The following is a 22,664-nucleotide window of genomic DNA, read 5'->3' on the forward strand; positions in this document are numbered from 1 at the left end:
AACATGCAGTGATCACAAATACATTTTCTTCGAAATTGGTGATCTTGTCCTGGAGAATGATTCGAATGCAATTCGTGTCAAGGATATTGATCTTAAAAGGTTACAAGATATTATCGTGCCTGACTTGGAGAGGTTGATGGAGTCTCCACTCAACAATGAGGTTGAGATCGAGGCATGCGCGGTGGAGATTAATAATCTCATTATTGAGCGTTCGAAAGAATGTTCAAGGTTGCGTAAGAATAAGGGGCACAAGTCCACTCCCTGGTGGACGAGCGAACTCAGTGAGAAGAGGAAGGAGTTACGAACGCTCAGGAGGAGATTCCAAAGAACCAGGGACCATGCAGCCCGGGAGGCGCTAAAGGTCGAGTACCGTCGTGAGTCAAGAAGCTATAAAGCACTTATAGCAGACTCGAAGCTTAAGTCCTGGCAGGATTTCTGCACAAGGGTTTCAAGGGAGGATCCTTTCTCCCTACCCTATAAGTTGGCCACAAAGAAGGTCAAGTGTAAGAATGCATTAAATTGCATCAAGAAACCGAATGGTTCTTTGACCTCAGGTATTGAGGAGACGTGGTCTACTCTGATGGATACTCTTTTTAAAGAGGACTCCTTGGATGATGATTAGGAGGTTCATACGACAATAAGGGAGTCATTGCACGAAGACTTCATGAGTCAGAATGATGAGCCATTTACGAGTGATGAGTTCTTGGAGACTATCAACTCTTTTAAGAAGGGCAAGGCTCCTGGTGAGGATGGTATCACCATCGAGCTTTTCAAGATATTTTTCTTAGCTTGCCCAGCGTTGTTTGTCAGGCTTTTCAACACGTGCCTCAGTATGGGATACTTCCCAAAACTTTGGAAGGTTGCTAAGTTAGTTTTTCTCTATAAAGAAGGCAGAGACAGGCAGGACGCTAAGGCCTACAGGCCAATCTCGCTTCTTCCGGTGGTAGGGAAGGTGCTTGATAAGCTGTTGTCAAGAAGGTTGTATTACTTTCTCCACAGCAACAAATTGCTTAGCGATAAGCAATTTGGGTTTAGACACAGTCGCTCCACGACTCACTGTCTAACCAATATGGTGAACCAAATCAGGGATAACAAAGCAAATAATTGTCACACCAGTCTGATATCTCTAGATATCGAGGGTGCTTTTGACAATGTGTGGATTCCAGGAATCCTACACGGTTTAAGGAACTTTAAGTGTCCGAAGAACATATATGAGACATATGTTAACTATCTGAAGGATAGAGTTGCAGTGGTGAGGGCAGGTAGTACCTGTGTACGGAGAGTACTGATCCGCGGCTGCCCTCAGGGTTCATGCAGTGGACCTCTGCTATTCAATGTGGTTATGGATAGCGCACTGAGGATTGAGTATCCAGAGGATTCACTAATCCAAGCCTTCGCGGATAACTTGCAGTCATTATTTTGGGGCACGTCCAGGCGTGCTCTCGAAACCACGGGTAAGGTGATCGTGGATAAATTGACTAAGTGGAGCCAAGTCTATAAGCTGAGTTTTTCCATTAAAAAGTCGGCGGCTATCACCTTCGCCGCAAAATCCATAATGAAAAGGCTCCCAATCTATAAGATGGGAGCCGTCAACATTGCAAATGTTGACAAGTTGAAAGTTGTCGGTGTCACCATCGACAGCAAGCTTTCCTTTCTTCCTCATCTCGAGGAAGTAAGTGTCCGGGTGACGAAGCTGGTGCAAAGCATTGCTTGTTTTGCAAAGGTTGAGTGGGGCCTCGACCATAAAGCGTTACGGACTATCTACAATGGGTGTATTGTGAGAGTAGTGGCTTACGCTTGCGGTGCTTGGTGGAAGAGCACGCAAAATAGTGTGATGGTGAGGAAGTTGAGCTCAATTCAGAGAATTGCGGCCCTTCGTATTACTTGTGCTTACCGGACTGTCTCGAGCGATGCGCTGCGGATCCTTGCTGGTATTCAACCGTTAGACCTGGTGGTGAGTCAGGAAGCTGCTGTGTTCAGGTCCTTTTCTTTTAGAGAAGACAGTAAGCACTGTGGGGTGGAGTTACGTGGTGGTAACTACCTCTACCCAGGCGACCCATGGGAGGACCACCCAGCGGTCAGTAGCAGTATAAACATCACAGAGCAACTACCCAATGGCAATGGGATAGAGGTGTTTACTGACGGTTCGTTGTCCGGTCGGGGTGCCGGAGTGGCATTTGCTGTGTACAGAGATGGTGTGGAAGTGTACAATGAGGTCACTCGCATTAATGGTAAGGTGAATGCGTTTTCTCTTGAGCTGTTAGCAATACATGAGGGTATTTGCTGGTTAAGGACGCATGGTCAACGTCCTGGTGTTGGTGCAACGGTTTTTACAGATTGTCTTTTTGCTATAAACGCATTAAGCAATCATAAAAACAATCATGGTTTATGCCATGATATCCGTAAGGTATTAAAACGGATGGAGACTCAAGTCAACTTTACTTGGGTAAAGTCGCACACTGGGTGTGCAGGGAATGAAAGGGCAGACTTTCTTGCAAAGTCAGCAACCGATCTTCCCGAGGAGAAGAAGATGAAGCCAACTAAGTTGGTGATTAAAAGGTGGCTCAATGAGGTGACGACTCAAAGGTGGCAGGAGTCGTGGGATGAGAGTGAGAAGGGAAAGGTAACTAAGAGGTACTTTCCTAAGGTCAATGGTAGCTTCAACACGAATTACTATTTGACGCAAATCCTAAGTGGACACGGTAAGTTCCCACTCTACCTGTTCAACTTGGGTCATATTGCATCGCCCAAATGCATATGCGGTGCTCTGGAAGCAGACTCAGAGCACTATGTTCGTAATTGTCCTAGAACGAACCATTTGTTAAGGAGACCAATCCGCGAGAATGGACTCCACAATCTGGATAACGAAACGATCAACGATCTTGAACGCGTAATGCGTTATATCGTTGTGAATTTTGACGAACTCACGAGTGAGTCGTGAGTAGGAGATACAGGTATACGGGTGTATACCGTTGTGTGTATATGTTTTAGGAAGCATTTCCTATCTTTGTATACAGGTCGACGGCTCGGCCGGGACAGATGATGAGTAACCCCTGTAATGCTTTGGCGGTGCACGGGGTATATAAATACAACAATCTGATGTCTAATTAAAACAAAGCATTGCGATGGCCATTGATTGGTATTGACGCAATGTGATTTCTGCCCAGTGCTCTGAATGTCAAAGTGAAGAAATTCAACCAAGCGCGGTAAATGGCAGGAGTAACTATGAATTCCTCGCCTGGTCCTGATGGGTTATTGTTGCAAAATTTGCAAAAAATGATTTGCGTCTAATTTTTAATGTCTTTCTGTATGTACAAGATATCCCTGAAGCTCTAAAGGTATGCAGAACGGTGTTGATCCCGAAGGACGGGGATTTAGCATCGAATTGGAGACCATTTACAATCCTCTCGATCTTCGTGAGACCTTTTCATAACATTTTGGCGGTAAGACTGAGAACGAGCCTTCGATTGAACACAGCTCAAGCCTTTATAGAAGCGGATGGTTGTATGGCTAATACAATGTTAATTGATTATGCCATTAATATGGCTAAGAAGAAAAGGAAAAAGCTATATCTTGTATCGCTTGATTTAGCGAAGGCGTTCGATTCTGTGGGGCACGGTAGTCTGCGACGCGCGTTAGAAAGATTGTCAATCGAGCCCGAAATGATTAATTACATTTTGAATACTTATCAAGGAGCCACAACCACTATTAACTGTTCCGACGGCAGCTACAAGTTGAACTTAACTCTGGGAGTTAAGCAAAGGGATCCCCTGTCACCCATCATTTTTAATGCAGTAATGGATGAATTAATCGAGCTCATGCCACCTGATGTTAGAGTTGAGTTGGGAGGTTTACATTTTTGCATTGTTTGCTTTGCTGATGATATTTATTTGTTGTCCGAATCAGAGATTGCCATGAACGAACTGCTAGGCATAACGTCAAAGTTTCTTGCTGCCAGAGGTCTTAGAGTCAATGTTGATAAATTCCATTCATTAGTCCTTCGTAAACACATAAATTCGGGGAAGGTAGATGTTCATCAGCACGCAGTCTTTGAGCTTCTTGAGGAAAGTATAAATGCTATTACTGTTAGTAATGTCTTCAAGTACCTGGGAATCATATACGGTCATGATGGTAAGAGATGCCCCCACTTAAAAAAACTCGACGAATTGATGGTGAAACTTAGGAGGAGCAGTTTGTTTCCGAATCAGAAAATACTGATGCTTAAAGTCTTCTTGTTGCCTAAATTTGTGCACTCGTTGTCTCTCTCTGGGATTAGTAAAGCGGTTCTTTTAAGATTCGACGCTAGAATTAGAGCGTTCATTATGAAAGTTTGCCGGTTGCCACACTACACCCCAGACGCATTTTTTAATACGCCTTCTTGTTTTGGGGGTATGGGAATCCAGAGTTTTTCAACTAACATCCCTGTAACCACTATAAATAGGACGAGAGCTATGGAGAATAATCTTGAATTGATAGTTAGGAAACTTGCCCCTAGTGAATTTGTAATAAACCACTTAGAGCGCCTGCATAAACTTATCCCGAATATTGTCGTTAACGATCAAACCAAAAATGTAATCCGGAAAAATTTAGAAACAAATTTAATAGTTCGGTGTATGGTGCTGGTTTGGGGCAGGGGGACAATAGGATCAGCCACCATTGGTTGGGTAATAACGCTCATGTTAAGGACAGTCGAATGTACCTCAAAATATCAAAATGAGGATTAATATGTTGCCTTGTCGTGGTGCCCCAGCCAATAGGAATGGAAACCGTGGGTGTCGGAAGGGGTGTCCCCGAATTGAATCTCTTAGTCATATTTGTCAGGCTTGCCCTAGTGTGCATGATAAACGGATTGAAAGGCACGACAAAATTTTGAACATGATTGTTAAAGGAATTAAGCCTAGGAATTAATCCTAGGATTTGGGAGATTAAACGCGAACCTAGGGTAGTGTACGTTGACCCAATCACTTCCCATAGAGATGTTTACAAACCCGATATTATGTGTATAGGCCAAAATGAAGTATTGGTGTGCGATGTTGGAGTCTGTTGGGAGACGCCTCATACCATTAACAATAGCTATAAATATAAAGCAGCCACGTACAATGTTTCGTCATTTGTTAAAGTCATAGAGAGGGACTATCCTGGGAAACCCATTGAGTTTTTTGCTTTTATCATGTCTGGTAGGGGGTTATATTGCGATCGTAATGATGCCTTTTGTGATAGAGTTGGCCTTACAAAAGGTTTAAAAATCAAAGCTGTTGAAATTGTGCTAGAAAACTCGGTGTACATGTACCAATCCTTTATGAAGCGTTTTTAACTTTTATATTTTTATCTTTATTGGGGAATGAATCAGGTATTGGCATGTATGTATTTGCTATTTTTATTGTATAATTATTTTCAAATTACTCTGAATTTAATTTTTTTGGAAAATTTATGTTTCGAGTAAGGGATCCCAATACCTGTTGCTAATGGTATTAAGTTATAAAATAGCTAAGTTAATTTAAAATAATTAAAAATTATAAAATGTTTAAAAATCCCTGGTTTAATTTGATGGTTTTTTTTTAAATTTGTATCCAGGTTTTTCATGCGCACTTGTGTATGCACTTTGATTGTTTACTTAAGTTAGGGATCTTCGGGTTTTTTTTTAAAACGAAAATGTCTAAAAAAAGTGTATAAAATGCTAAAATTACATTTAAAAAATATAAAAAGTTAAAATTTAAAAAGGGGGTGTGGTATAATGCGACGATATTTAATGTTAGCCATGTGGCTGTCGTATTATTCTTATATATATTCTTATATATCCGTTATTTAAAATAATAATCGGCGCATAAAGAATTGTTAGATTACGGGGTTATCCCTTTAGAATTTTTAATTATTACGATTTTATCAATTGGTTAAAGTGATTGAAATTCATCACTGTAAGCAACCTTTACTCTGCAAGGATTTGTATTAATTTTGGGATGGATAATGTATTTTGGAGGGGTTTGTATTTTTTGTATTTTTGTTTTTTAAGTAATCCTTCAGAGCTCATGGACAAACCGGTTTTGAAGTTCTTTTTAAAGGTCCTGTCAATTAAAAATTTAAATATTTTTATTGTTACATCCATAATAGTTTTATATAATTGGAAGCTGCAGAATCGAGTTATGGTTCTTGGTTTGGATGTGATTCCGGTGGGCAGTAGCGTACGGCTTTAGTTTGTTGCTCGGTCCACCGATGCAAGGTGTACCTTCTTTTAACTTGAAGTGTACTGCAATAAAGAATGTTAATAGCCAAACGCCTCGTCATCTAATTAGTGACGCGCATGAATGGATTAACGAGATTCCCACTGTCCCTATCTACTGGGGTTAAGGCTGTATACCAGCGTTCCTACTTCCTGGCAACAAAGGTTGGCCAGGGTAAGAAAGCGCAACGGATAGCTTCCATCACATCCCAGACCGTCCGGTTAACCTCCTCGAGGTGACCCTGGAAAGAGGTATTCTCTTACAGATGCCGGCGGATCTAGAGCTTGTCATCTCGAGAAACTGACTTAGCTTTCGGGCTGCGAGTTTGGGGTGCTTATGCCCTCTCGCCGATATGGTGTAGGTGATACCATGTCAAGCTTCTTTACCATAAACACAGGGCGACTGTGAGTCAAGCGACGGGATTATCTTGTTCATCTTTTGACGGGTAATACCCTCTATCGCAGGGTCTGAGGGAAGCGAATGTACTTCTTTAGCCTCTCCTCGACCAAGACCGTCCAGGGTAGTCATCAACTGATGCTGCTTCCTCCCGAGGTGACTCCGGGTAGAGAAAACCATTTCTCTAGCTAAACTGGCGGATCTAGAGTAGAATTATCTACTCGATAAATTTTTGAGCTAAGCATCTCATAAAACTGCCGTGCCCTCCCCATAATGTGTTTATGGAACCAACTGCATGTTCGGTCTGTTAGGTAAGTCGCTTCGGCGCATAGGTTCCTTAGCTCTTCGGAGCTAGTAGTTCCGGCCAAGGGGGAACCTATCTTCGTAACTTCGGCGGCTGGTTCCTTAACTCCTTGGAGTTTGTAGTTCCCGTTAAGGGGGAACCAGATCGTCTGCATTCCGCTTTAGGTCGCTCTCTGTCCACGGACATCCCAGGGGTTTTGCTTGTGTTTGGGGGCTTATTTAAAGTTGAGAGATCTTCGTTGAAGTTACAACTAGGCTACCCTCCGGGATATAAAGGGCTGACAACCCTCCTGGAGAGGGTGTTGTAAGCTTGGTTTGGTGCAATTGAGCCATAGTGTTAGGATTTTTGTTCCGCCGAAGTGCCGTCGTTTGTGGTTGTTCTGGCCCCAAGTTTGATCCCCTTAAAGTCCACGCAAGGGGATACATGAAGTACTGTTAGTGGCAGCTCCCTTCCATAGTGTTTCATGGGGAGTACAAATAATTATGAAAGCGTTTAATCCCCTTAACGTCCACGCAGGGGTATTCATAAATTCTGTTGATGGCAGCTCCCTTCCTTGAGTATTTCATGGGGAGTTCAAATAATTATGAACACGCTTTTCACATTGCCTTTCTGGCGTGACAGAGTTCCCTCCAAGGAATCGTATTTTAGGTTGTTTTTTGGTCGTCCTGTTTTTAACAGGCAATTGGTTGGACATGCTGTTTTCGCCCTTTCGTTTGCCGTGAAAGGCATTTTGTAAGCCACGGAATGGAGTCCCTGGGAGTTGAGCGGGAGTTGTTCTGCGGAACATCCTTCTGCAACACGCTTCTTTGGTTCTGGATTGTGGTCAGACAGACGGTGCGTATTGGCCGGTACTGCATCAAGCGGCTCTCTCTTTGTAGCTAAGTTGCTGGGGAGTAAGTCAATCGGTGTCCATGATGGGTTCATGGCGCTGAGTATGCACTTTGTCTATCTCTGGCTTTCGAATGAAAGTCCCCTGGACGGGCTCCGTGGTGGGTGGGGAGGGAATTGTGTGAATGACAAAGTTTTCATTCATGGATACTCAAATTAACCAGTCAGAGGTATTACTTACATCCCTATCTCATTTGGGAGAATCAAGTTCTCAAAGTTCAAATGAACGTAAACGCCCTCGCACAGAGGGAGACGTAGTAGAAATCGTAGAAGATAGTATAGAAGATCGGTTGTTGAGTCTCTCCTCGGAGATGGAAGCTATACTGACGAATGCTAGTAGTAAAATTAATATTGCCGTAGGAGCTAAAATACGTGCAATCTATATAAAGTTAGAAACTCTAGTCATTAAAAGTCACCTTCAAATCGCTCGGCTGTCTGGCTCCAACGAGCAGAAGAACAACACTATTGCTTTACTCTCTAAGCTAGATCGTCAGATACCGACCTTCTTCGAGATAGCCTCAGCAACCGATCCGACCCCGGCCGAATCTATGGGCCAAACTGGACGGCAGCGCCTGAAACCGATTACTAGGAAGTCTTCGGTATCTAGTAAACCGAAGACTCCTAAAATTAAAATTCCTCCAAGACAGGAGAATGTAGTATTGCTGTATCCTAAGGATAAGGAGGAAACCTCTTAGCATTTTAGGCGTAGACTCGAGAAAGATCTTAATCACTCGAGTCATAAAATTAAAAACATAAGACCCTGTAAGGGGCAGGGTATGGTCGTTCAGTTGGAGTCCATAGAGGAGGTCGACAAACTCAAATGTTCTATCGAGGCCTCAGATAATTTAAAGGACAATGTGGTGCTTTGACGTCCCTCTCTGGGGAAACCTCGAATTCTTGTTTTTAAGGTCGATCCCGAGATCAGAAAAGATGATCTCGTTAGCCAGATTATCGAGTGCAATCATCTTGGGTGTGGGGACTATGAAATCGCTGTCAAATATTCCGTCCATACAAAAATGGTAGAAAGGGGCGACGGTTAAAATTGGGTGCTCGAAGTTCCTAATGCCGTACTTAATACCCTTAAAAAGGGCAAAAGAAATTGCGTATGGTTGGCAAATTCATGGTTGGAGGGAATATCTTTCGGTCACGTAGTGGCAAACTGCGAAAAGCAGAAAAAACAAATATGTTCTCTTTGTGGTTCCGATGAACATGGGTACGCAGACTGTACCAATGCCATTAAGGGCTGCGTGAACTGTGCCCCAAGTAACCGGGACAAAAAGACTAATTTCAACTCGGAACTCTCCTCCCATGACAACCTCTGTCCACTCTACATGAGGGAACTGCAATTTTTGTGATCAAGAACCAACTTTAATTTTTAGCCTGATGGACACTTCTATCAAACTAGTCCAGGTGAATCTTGACAAGGGGAGGATTGCCACTTCTACTCTTCGGCAAACTTGCCAAGAGGGCGGTGTTGATATCGCAATTATTCAGGAACCTCATGTGGTGGATAAGAGGGTCGCGGGTCTCCCGCTTTCGGCCAGGGTGGTGTGTTCCGACGCGAACCCGAAGACCGCTGTTGCCATCTTCAATCCGCAATTTCAGGTCATTAATCTTCTTAGTGAAGATTATATGACCATTTTAGGGTTAAAGGCGGGGGTGCTCTCATTCTTGGTGTTCTCCATTTATATACCTCCTCCCCCGTCGGAGGTCTTGGAAGAACACATGAATAACATTTCAGAGCATATTCGTAAGTACACTGGGCGGAATATAATAATTGGTGGTGATTTCAATTATCATCATACTCTCTGGGGCTCAAGGGACAATTGTTCTAGAGAGGCTGCTTGTGTTGATTTCGTGGAGTCCATGGATCTGGTCGTGATAAATGATCCGAGCTCGGATCCAACCTTTTCAAGTACGAATGGCAATAGTTGGATAGATTTAACTCTTGCAACTCTAAATTTCTTTAATGTGATCACTGGTTGGGAAGTCTCTGATGACATTACCAACAGTGATCATAATTATATTTTCTTTGAAATTTCAACGACTATTGCCATTCAGAGCAATAGAATTATTAACTTGAAAGATCTGGACTTGGATCGCTTTCGCGACCGGATCAATATGCCTCTTGGGACTCTTAGTCAGGTAGCTTTTCAAACTAGGGATCGATGGTGTTGCATCCTCGATTGAGGACATTTTCCATGATGCTAGTAAGTTAAGCATTAAACGTAAGCCAACTACTAAGACGTATAACTCGGCTCCCTGGTGGAACGAGGGTCTTAGTACGAAGCGAAAATTAGTACGTACAGCGCGAAAACGTATGCAGGTGACTTTGGATCCTTTGGTGAGGTAACGCTACAAACATGACTACTTAATTGTCTCTCCAGCGAGTGTACAAGAGCCTTATCAGTTCCTCTAAGTAGGAGTCTTGGCAGAATTTTTGCTATTCTGTGTCGAGGGAAGATCCTTACTCGCTTCCTTATAAATTGGCAACGTTGTATTATTTGTACAAGAGCTATCTAAGTAACAGAGTTGCTTCAATTGATATTGGCGGTAGTGTTCTTAGTAAGTCGCTCACCAAGGGGTGCCCACAGGGTTCTTGTAGCGGACCCCTACTCTTTAATTTAGTGATGGATGGCGCTCTGATTCGGGTTTACCCGGCTGCGAGTGCTATTTAGGCCTTTGCAGATGATCTACAGGCTATGGTCTGGAGTTCTTCAAGACGTGGTCTTGAGGTCCTCGGTAACGAAGTTCTGGATACTCTCAATACACTGAGATAAAAAAATGTTGTTTTTACGGGAGTCATACTGGTTAAATTTACCAAATTACTGATAATAATCAATTAACAGTGGTTCCCCGTAATATTTACAACCTAATTTTATTGTTTTTTAACACTTGAAACAGTATATTTGGGTTAACGACTTGCAACTGTAATTTTCAAATAATGGTTCGTAGTTTTTGTAGGATAAATCTAGTTTCCTTTACGAGAGTGTTGTTTTTAGGTAAACACCTCACAAGGCCTGTAAAAATTACAGCCTAATATTTATTTTACATCAATTTTGTAAAAATAAATTTAGGGAACGATCTGCTAATTTTTACGGACGGATGCACTTTTTTAAAGGAGACCATCAGTAACGCCAAAATAACGTTTCATAACTGTATTTTAACTGTACTCTCCTGTTATATTTACAACCTCATTTTATTGTTTTTTATCACATGAAACAGTATATTTGGGTTTACGACTTGCAACTGTAATTTTCAGATAATAGTTCGTAGTTTTTGCAGGATATATATAGTTTCTTTTACGATAGTGTTGTTTTTAAACGAGACCATCAGTAACGCCTAAATAACGATTCATAACTGTATTTTAATGGTATACGCCCGAGGTATCGTACTTAGGAAAAAATAAGATCGTACGAAAGAACCAGTGGTTTAAGCCATGGTTACGCCTGTTGCGCAAAACTTTTGTTGGAAAAACTTCTGCTGGAAACACGGTATAAAGGAAAATGTTTTAGCCAACGGGGCTCTCTATTCAGTTTACGCTCAGCTTCCTTCTAAAGCCTGGTTCAGACGGTACAATTTTGTCGCGCGCTACAAAAATTCTAAAATCGTATCGTATGAAGGGGTTTTTTGAAGTAGCACGCGACTACGACCAAAAATAAAATGGAACCTATTTTATCGCGCGCGACTGGCAGCTTCAGTAGTTTAAAAAGTGGGTGACAATCCTTCGAAATACTTCCAAGTTCATTCGGCGCGACCGAAATCTATTTTAGCGCACGAAACGGTGTTTTGACAATTTTTTGGTGGGCTTATCGCATAGCTGTTCAGGGGAGTACGTAGGGCAGGTCAGAAACTGCTTGTATTCGTCGATTCACAAACAGTATACGTAGGCCAATTAGTTAAGTTTTCTTTGTGGTTAAAATGTCGAAACGTAAGCTACTTCTTGTTTCTTTAAAAGGGGGTAGGTGTTTTTGATTATAGGCTTGGGAAAACGCATGGTGTTAATAAACGTTTTACGCAACCGGGTTACGAGTTGCAAGCGACTACGCCGGGAAAACCCCGGTGGTCGTTCTCTTCGGTCCTCGTGGTGTAAAGATATCGCTACGGTTTATACGCGTCTTTAACCGGAGTCTCTGCTTAATATACGTTTAAATTGATTTAAATTAAATTGCTTTAAATCGGTAAATAAAAGGGAACCGAATATTTCGCCTTCACCTGAAGAAAAAGTTAGTTTTTCTACTACATTTTTAACAATAAATTTTGGTATTTTTAATTTACTTTTTAATAAGGCCTTCAAATGTTTCCACAAAAGGGATTAGCGACTTCTAGCTCGCTGTACTGAATACTATTCATTTTAATTACCAGGTAAGGCCAGTGTTTATCATTTTTCTTCAACACCTTAGTTTAATAAAATCGTAACACCAAAAAAGGGTTTTTGTTGAAAGCGTTGCTGACACGATATTTATACATTTGATACATACGTAACACCTTTTCTAAACCTCGTGATTTAAGCTCGGTTAAAATAAGGGCGCGTGTTTTGTTTATTGTCGCGCGTGTTTTTAATTTTATTTCGGAGGCCTTTCAATAATCCATTTACGCAACTGGTTAAAATGTAATTACTACGTCATTCTTTACGTGTACTTACCCCGGTAGCTGCAAAACGGCAGTAAACGCGTTTCTGGCTCACGAGAGAGATACTTTTTGGGGTTGACCAAGATAATTGTAACCCGGCCACCTGAATTAATGGCTTTAAAAAGTCGCTTGATGACTTAGGCCTAAGGTTGTGCCTTGGGTATTAGCCTAGCTGATCGATCATTATTATTATTATTAATTTATTCCCCGATAATTTTTCTTTTTCGCGCTTTACCTTGGCTTTTTTTTTGCCTTCTCCTGATTATAGACTCCTTCCACTCGTATGGTAGGAGCTCAAAATTTAATTTCCGGTATACCGTCGCAATTTTAGGTCGCTATATTGGAAGAATTTGTGCATGGTTAAAAACAATAGACGATCCCTAAGCCTTGGAGAGCTAACTATTTTTAGGTCTTTTTAGAATCTTTGCAATCAAATTTGAACGGTTTACTATTTTATACATACTTTAACTGGAAACTGGTTCATCTACCTTCTCGTAAATCCATTTTAAACATTTTCACTCGTATTTAATTTAAAATACCAAAAAAGTCTAATTTGGCGACCAACGCTGGTTAAAAATTAGGGTAACATTCTTGAAACAAAAACCACGCGTTTTCAAGCGTCGTGACGTCACCAAACATTGAAACCAGACGCGCCCAGCAAGAAACGAGTTATAACAAAAAATGTTGCTCGACCTCTTAAGTTGTCATTTTACCCAAAATTACCTCAGTCGAAGTATTTTCAATAGTTTTATCTCTCGCGTTTGCTCCCTATACATGCTCTGACGTCACGAAACCCAGACTAATATAACCGGGACTCGCAATCTGACTACTTAGAGCAGCGGTTTCCAATTTTATTTTGCTATGGAACCCTAAATTATCCACCTAATTCTGACGGAACCCCAACTCATTTTTTTACTGATCTTAAACTCTTGACACAAACAAAGATGGCTGCGCTGAGAATTCTCGGAACCCCTGTGACCCCTTTACGGAACCCCAGGGTTCCGCGGAACACCTTTTGGGAACTTCCCCCGCTTCAGCAATAACAGAAATCCTGGCAGTTATAGAGATGCAAACTCCGCCGAAAACCTGAAAAGAAAAAAGGCAAGCATTAGCGCCGCCCTTCGGCCGGGAGGAAGCGCCCGTTTCAAACCGAGGTTTAAGAAGGAAAAATTCTACACGCGTTTTATTTGCTAAATAATGTAAAGAACGGTAAAAATGACCCTAAAAAGATTTCTCCCCACGTCCAGGCTTCGCTGCGATAGGCAAAAATTAAAAAAAAAAGGGTTTGCTTAGGTTATAGGGAGTTTTGCATCTCTATAACTGCCAGGATCTCTAAGAATACGACTAGTGGCGTTTCCAGTTGCTGGTCAGAGGCCTAGGCTTTCAAGTTTCAACGCGTTTCGCGAGACTGTTCAATGTTATTTTACCGAGACCCCTGTGTAATAAGCGAAGCGTTCTAGTCATGAATAAGTGATCTGCCCCCCGAGAAATTCACATTATTCAAATTATTTCGCCTACTTCACTAATTTACCTTATATAGGAATAAATCGTTGATTTTAGGAATATATGGGCAATTGTCACGTAAGGGATTTTTGTTTTATATGCTATGAATCTAAAAAGAGATACTATAAAAACAGAAGAAATTGAACTGAAGTTATCAGAGCGCTATATCTCTATAACTCAATGCATTTTCCATATGGGATATCCCGTTAATCGACGTTTTCAAGATTCGTGCTTTCATAGATCCACTATCGCCATCTAGTGACTAGTAGGTGATAACGTATAAATCGAATGTGGATATCCATCATTCATAAGTGCACTTTTTGACGGAAACTGAAAGTGGTGATATTTTCGTCTCCTCACGTTAAGGAAAATGTCTTACAATTTTGGCCCTCTCTTATAACTTCTTCTTATCATTTACTTCTGATAAAAAGGAATCTTGGGAAAGAATATTAAAATTAGATCAATTCTTTTTCAGATAGTCTCATTATGAATTTCGGTTGCCGATTGAGTTCATGCACTTTTACTACTAAGAATTTCGGAAACTATTTTAGGCATTGCGCGTTTCATAAAAATAAACCACATCAAACATTTTCGTGCGGTTTTGCAACAGCAAAGTGCGGAAAGCTGTATTCGACGATATCACAAAGAACATTTAAAATCGCTTAATTCCGATAATTCAAATACTAACTTTTTAGAACCTTTGTCGTGTTCAGTCGAAATTTGTAGTTACACATTCGTAAATTTGAAATCTTTCTACTCTCATTCTAAAGAACATTTTTCACTTGGGATTTACGTAACCTGCCCCTAAGAGGGGTGTTCAACTCGTATATATAAAAGTTTATCAGGATTGCGGTGTCATTTCACTAGAGCTCACAAATCCCATTATAAATCTGTGCCACAGACAGCATGTTTTAAAAAACATCCTACTACAGACGAATTTGACGCGCCATCCACTTCTGGACTAGATAATACAAATATATCATTGGCTAGCGATTTTAACTTCACTGATTCTAGTTAAATAATTTCGAATGGAAATCGAGAAAATACCAATAGCTCAGTTAGAAACTTGGCCCAATTTTACTTGAAACAACAAGCGGAAATGTTTATACCAAGTTCAGCAATTCAGTTTATATCCGAAGAAATTTCCAACCTTAAATATTTAGAAAATTCTTCTCTTGCCCATAATTTAAGATCAATTCTTGAATAGAGTTCAATAAGTGAAGATATAATTCAGAAAGTTGAAAATGAATTATCCGATAATAACGAAATCGAAAGGGCCAATGATATATTAAAATCAACCTATTTAAGACAAATGTTTTACAAAACAAATTTTAGCTACGTCGAACCGGTGGAAATGTTGGCTGGATATTTTCACGGGAAGAAATGAATTTATCACCATGTACCTCTTAAACAATCAATTACTGGGCTGCTTTCAAACAAAGAAGTAGCTGAACTACTTGAATATCCTAAACCAACCTACGAGTTTGAGAAAAATCAGATTTTAGAAGACATAAGTGATGGCAGAATTTTTCTTCAAGATCATATACGAAATAATAATAAAGCTATGAATTTAGTTTTTAAAGATGCATTTGAAACGGTCAATCCTTTTGGCTCCGCTAAGACTACCCATAAAACAATTGGTGTATATTATAGCCTTGTCAATATTCGAAAGTATTTAGATCAACAGTGAATCATATGCAATTAGTACTACTTTCTAAAGAATCAAATTTTAAAAAAATTGGAGTAAGAAAGTCTTTTGAAAAATTAGTCGAAGAACTTAAAGATCTTGGCGAGAATGGACTTACTTTAAATGGGGAAAATTTTAAAGTATACCTAACGTGTCTTATTGGTCATAATATGGGACACCATGAAATTGGTGGATTTCAAACTACTTTTTCAAGTGGATATATATGCCCTTTTTGGCCCGGGGAATCTGAACAAATTAAAGAGAACCACTTATTTTGCAAACGAACCAAAGCGACTTATCAGCAAAACATAGAAACTCTAAACTTAAACCCAGAATTAGGTAGCGCTAAAGGCATAAAATTTAATTCCCCATTTAATGACCTTGGCTATTTCCACGTATGTACTCCAACACTTGCTCCTTGCCTAGCACATGATTTGTTTAAAGGCGTTGTTGCATACGACGTGTACAAAATGTTGACATATTCTATTCGAACAAAAAAGTGGCTCTCGTGGAACTATTACAATTGGGTTATTTCAGATTTTCCATTCCAAGGTACTGAAATGGGTAACAAGCCATGTTCTGGCAAAGCGGGTTCACAAAAATTAACGGGAGATGCTTCCCGAATTTGGTGCCTATTAAGGTTGTTGAGCTTGATCCTGAAGGATAAAATAAGAGATTACACCGATGGTGTCTGGATTCTTTATTTGCAACTGAAAGATATTGTAGAAATATTAACTGCCCCAAGAATTTCAAAATTAAAGGTTTCTGAACTAGCGTTTAAACTTTCCGAGTATAAAGAAAATTTAATTAAGGGTTTCCCTGACTATAAATTGAAACCCAAACACCACTACTTTTTTATCACTATCCTGAACTTATCGTACATTTTGGGCCTCTTATACGTCTTTGGTCTCTTAGATTTGAGAGTAAACACTCAGTATATAAAAGGTTCGCCAAAAACACAAAAAAGTTCGTAAATATTACCAAACTTTAGCTGAAAAACATCAAATTCAGCAATCGTATTACATGTCTGGATCTCCGTTTCCTCCATCAATTAAATACCAAGGTTTTAAAGTAGTGAAGGAAAATGTATTGGGTACGGAGATATTTAATGATCTTAAAAAGCTCACGCTATCAACTAGGGACTGTTTTAATATCACTCATAAGCTTCATTTTAGAGGTACAATTTATGAACGTGGGCGATTTGTAGCTTGTGAAGTTACTGAGTATAGTTTACAATTTGGTCGCATAGATACTATAGTATTTACAGCATCTGAGACGGATGTCTTTTTATGTACAACTTTATTTACCTCAAAATATTGTCAAGAATTACATGCTTATGAGATATTAAACTCTAGCAAATCAAAAGTTTTAACGCTTGAAAATATCTTTTGATTTTTATACTTTACCATCTAACAAACTTTTTGGAAAAGAGTACATAACGAAATTCTGGAAAAAAAGGTATGTCTTTTTCAATAATGAGTTTTTTTTTACATTTTAAAGAATTTATTAAGAGTGAAAAAGTTACATAGGAAAAATTGTTAACAATTGTTTTTTCGCGTACATGAGTTTATATTATTAAATAAAATGGCCGAGTCAAATTTCAATCTTTTTTTATCATTTCAAGGCCCAAAGCTAACTAAATCTCAGTTAAATTATCTAAGGCAATGTTTTTTCACCAATCTTATTTTGCGTGTACTAAAGATATTTTGTTAATGACGGGTAGAAAACATCTTTCAATGGTTCGAGACGGTAACAGATTTCAATGACTTTTAGAAAGAACTTTAAATAGAACGTGCGGGAATAATGCAATAATATATTTCTACCAATGTTTTGTTTTCATGCTAGATATTAAACTCTAGCAAATCAAAAGTTTTAACGCTTGAAAATATCTTTTGATTTTTATACTTTACCATCTTACAAACTTTTTGGAAAATAGTACATAACACTAAAGCACTATATTTGCCCTCCTTAAAATTGTTAAAAATGCACTTTTTTATTTTGCTAAATCCTTTTTAAAACAAGCTTTAACCTATTTAGTGTGAACCCTAATTATTTGCTAAACTAAAGATAAATTTAATGATTCCTGTTAATATTTAAGTTTGTAAAAAAAATTTCAAAACAAAGATGAATTTAAGGAAAAATTAAAAAACGTGAGAAAAATAACTTTATACTTTTTTAACTCATTTTATACCTTCACATACTACTTCTGAAGTAAAAATATATAATAATAACAATAATAATAATAATAATGGTTTATATTTTTAGGTGGAATCCGACGGAGAGTTACCATGGAATAGTGACTATGCCCTAAAATCAATGTTAAACAGTGTTCTGCCAAAGGTGTCAACCGACCAAATTAAAATGTTCTTGAAACAACTCGCTGAACTGGGAGTTGAAACACCTGCAGATTTTCAAAACTGCAGCCTTAATTTAATTCAGTTTCGCAAAATCCTTGAGTTTGCCAAAACCAAGTTAGGAAACGCCAATGGTAATTTTTGTTGTTGTTCCAAAAATTATATTTATTTTAGAATTATATGATACACTGAATAGGGACATGGTAGTAGTACGTGACGTGTGGCCAAAGGTATGAGCTGTCCATTCCCTATTGGTTTTTATATGACCAGAACGAAACCATATCACGATTATATCAAGAACGTATTTACTTTAAAAAACGAGCAATATTTGCAAAATTATCACTGTTGATTGGAAGAATTTGAGTTCGCCTTTATGAATGATTTTTAATCGATACGTTATTAAAAAGATAATAACTTGTGTTTTTCATCGATTCCTACTCCAAAAATTTGAATAAAAATGATATTCATGTTTAGAAATACCGGAAATCAAATTTTAATGAAACTAGTGAATCCAGTTTTAACAAATAGAGGTGATAATTATGTAAATAATTGGCCGACTAGCGGTTGATAACATTCATCTCGTCCGTTGTAACATAATACAATCTATAAAAACATATGATTCTAATAGAAAAAATTCTATTACGTACATATGGTTTCTAATTTAATAGTTTTAAAATAATATAGTGTTGGGCAGCGCAAATTCATCATTGCCATCCTTCGACGATTTGGAAACGAGCTCTATCATTGGACCGAAAGACGTAAATAATATTCATATAATCTATTGAATACCGGTTAACGGGGTTGAATACCGATGCGAGGCAAAAAAAATATTCTAATTTGATCTTGTTTTTGTTTAGGGACTGAATACCCAGCAAACACAAACACGTCCTATGGACATCCGATAGACGTCACACTCGGATCTTGCCTTCGTCCGTAGGACATCCCAAAATCCGGAGTTGACGTCGGTTGGACGTTAAAGGACGTCCAAATGTCCGGTTTGTCTATAGCCGTAGTACGTCCCGGGGACGAGATTTCGGACGTCCAACGGCGATTACGGCGGTCGTCCCCTGGATGTCTTTCTATAAAACCTAGAGATGTCTTTAGGCCTTTAATTTGGTTCAATCATAGCTCAATAGGGATGAAACTAGGACGTTCATTGGATATCGTATTCTGAACAAATAATTTAAAAAGCCAAACTTGATATTAAAATTTTATTCAAAACATTAAAATACAAGATAATGGAAAAAATCCAACAACAAGTGTACAATTTGATTGTAATAACACAAACTCTGCATAAAAACTAAGAATTTAAATTTATTATATAAGGTTATGAAATTTTTACGATAGGTTTTCGAAAGTTGGAAACTCAAGTATTAGCAGTTAACATATAAATTACAAAACTTCTATAGTTATTTAATTTTTATATAACAAAATAAATTTCGAACTAAACTATTAAAAAATTAATATTTAAATCAGAAGCCAAATAAAACTAAGCTTTAAAATAAAGCTTTAGGCGAACCACTCAGTGAGAGTATTGAATAATAAACTTAAAAAGTTAAATTGAAACATGTACAGGTCCAAAATGAACTTTAAAAACAGCGAACCTTCCCTAACATTCGGAGAGTTCAACGCAAATCTTACTTTTGGAATTCCAAATCCAATATATAAAATATAGCAAAATGAAATAAATTTTAGGCGAACCACTCAGTGAGAGTAATGAATAATAAACTTAAAAAGTTAAATTGAAACATTAACAGGTCCAAAATGAACTTTAAAAACAGCGAACCTTCCCTAACATTCGGAGAATTCAACGCAACTCTTAATTTTGGAATTCCAAATCCAAAATATAAAATATAACAAAATGAAATAAAGCTTTAGGCGAACCACTCAGTAAGAGTAATGAATAATAAACTTAAAAAGTTAAATTGAAACATGTACAGGTCCAAAATGAACTTTAAAAACAGCGAACCTTCCCTAACATTCGGAGAATTCAACGCAACTCTTACTTTTGGAATTCCAAATCCAATATATAAAATATTACAAAATGAAATAAAGCTTTAGGCGAACCACTTAGTGAGAGTAATGAATAATAAACTTAAAAAGTTAAATTGAAACATGTACAGGTCCAAAATGAATAGACTTTGATCAAACATATTTTCTTCCTACCTCTGTAAAAGACACATTAAAAAAATCGAGTTAAAATCATTAAAAAAATCAAACAGTTTTTTAATAAAATACTTACTCTTATGATATATTATAAGCAATACTAGAGATTACTATGTTATAATCTTTAACGTTTGTATAGAACGCATTATGGACTTTATGGTGACCGATTCCAAACTATCGAGTAATGGCGTCGTACAAAAGAAACTACAAACTGGGCTACCAGATATTTTAAAAGGACTTTAGCAGGGCCAACTTAGATCAGCTTTTTCGCAGTAATTGGCTGTGATTGTAGAAATAATTCATCAAATCATGGACTGTATTATAGTACAGTCCTTGATCAAATGAAAATAATGGAAATCAAAATTAAGAAAATAATAATATAAAAAAATGTAAAAATTAAGAACAGATAAAATTAATTAAATAATTAAGTAGTTTTGATTTAACACGTAATTTCATAAATTCACGGTAAATAAACTCGTAAATTTAAATAATAATATTCATAATAAAATTAATATTTTGTGGTTCATTAATCATTATCAGCTCAAATAAAAATACAGGTGAAAAAAATTAAAATTAATTGCTGATAAACGCACCTCTAGATAGCATTGATGGACGAAACATTTCGGACGAATAGTGGAGATCAATGCGACGTCGATTGGGCGGAATATCGGATGTCGCGAAATTCGTTCTACGAGGACTAAAATGGGACGTCCGTTATTCGTCCCGTAGGACGAATTTTGGACGGGACCAAGCTGGGCTCTATGGAACATGCTGGGACGTCCCAGGGACGATTTGTGTTTGCTGGGTAATAGCGTTCAACGCAGTTCTAGAAATTGGCTCCAAAAATATACAATACCGCTAAATATATTTACCAAGGAAATCCGGAATTATTTAATTTCTGGTAAAAGACTTACAAGCAGCATGAGAAATTTGGTCATAAGAGATCTAGTTCGTGATGCCATTAATAGATCCGTGAAACCAACTAGGGACGACATGCGACAAATCGCGGAAATATTTCATACCAAGTTTCTCAATGCAGCCAGAGACGAAATTAATGGAGAAATTATTGAGACTTTTTCTGGAGACAGTTTTTTTTAACTAAAAAGCTATTTCAAAGACTTGAAAACGAATTTCGGGTAACGGAAACAAGAGAATCGTCGAAACCTAAAGCAGTTAAGGCGAAAAAGTCACGTTTGAGTGAAGAACATTACAGCGACTATCAATTCAACCCAGAAATAGGCGAATCAGATTTAAAACATTGCGAGAAAATCAGAGAGGATCTAAAAGCCTTATCAATGGAAACCAATCCAGACCAAAGCATTATTCAATCCAACATGAAATTAACCTTTGCTCTCCAAAGGACTTACATCAACGACCAAACTGAAATTAAAGTTTTGGTGGAAAAATGGGCGTTTGTATTTGAAGTTGATGGAGCTAGAAATCATTTGCTTCAACTTGTACAAAAGGACATTTTTGAAATGTTTAAAGATTTTTTTCATCGAAAAGCGATTTAATTATTCGGTTTTTCGATAAAAGCGCAAAGAAAGTTTGCCGGGACGTTTTGACGACATTAAGAGAAAATGAAAACAGAGATGAACAAAATGTCGTGGGCACAGTTATGCTTTTATTAATGAATCATCTAAGGAAGATTCTGATAAACTATTCCCTGTTTTCGAAGTAAGAACCAACAGATTTATGTGCAAAATTTTAATTTTAAAATATCTCTATTTTCAGTTGGGAACCACAAATGCAGATGTAATTGTAAAGTTGCCAATTTATCCCTGGTAAGCAATTTTAGGTTGGTTGAAATATTTTAGTTTTAATAGTAAATATCTGCAACTTAATTACAAATTTTTAAGGACCAAGTATTACCAACGCGAAGCATTTACTTCTATGCGTGGATGGCGTTATTGTCAACGATCACCTCCCTGCTAAGGACTTAGTATCTGCATTGGCCTTCCTTTTTGGTGTTTATTATATACTAAACATCAAATATCCTAAACGTATATGTTCTTCGACGCTTGAATTTCTCCAACGGTAATGACGCGATATAATTTTTGTCTTATTAATTTAAACATTAACAGTATTTTTATCGTGGCGAGTGGATTGTTATAGTGTTACTCTTTGATGCTTATCAGAACTAAAACTACAAATATTTTTTTTTTAGATGTACTGCAAAAATACCACCTAAAAGTAACGAGAAATTATGCCCTAAAGTTTTGGGACTTGTGCAGAAACTGGCTAAAATGGAGTGGACAACTTCGCTTTCATAAAAATAAATTTTCAGAAATGTTGGATAAATGATAAAATAAAAGTGGTTTCATGCAATTTTTTTATTTTATTTATGGAACTGGTAAAATGCACACCAACTAATTTGAACCATGTAATAAAAATTCCAAGTTTTTAACTGTGCAATAGACGAGGCTGTTTGCAGTAAAATATACAGGCATGATTAGAATTCCTGTAATTTTAACGCCAATGCACTTGTTAAAATAACAGGACAAATAGTTAAAACA

At 38.0% G+C, this 22,664-nt stretch overlaps 1 long non-coding RNA gene across 1 annotated transcript; it reads left to right on the plus strand.

Moving 5' to 3' along the window:
* The first annotated feature begins 21,861 nt into the window (after nucleotides 1-21,861).
* On the plus strand, nucleotides 21,862-22,453 carry LOC149923306 (uncharacterized). The gene is made up of 3 exons (XR_016477468.1): nucleotides 21,862-21,946; nucleotides 22,008-22,185; nucleotides 22,316-22,453. It is a non-coding gene; the product is annotated as an uncharacterized LOC149923306 (long non-coding RNA).
* The last annotated feature ends 211 nt before the right edge of the window (nucleotides 22,454-22,664 follow it).

This window comes from Leiobunum rupestre, chromosome 11 (assembly GCF_980474605.1).
Source record: "Leiobunum rupestre chromosome 11, qqLeiRupe1.1.hap1, whole genome shotgun sequence".
In the NCBI taxonomy this organism is placed as follows: domain Eukaryota; kingdom Metazoa; phylum Arthropoda; class Arachnida; order Opiliones; family Sclerosomatidae; genus Leiobunum; species Leiobunum rupestre.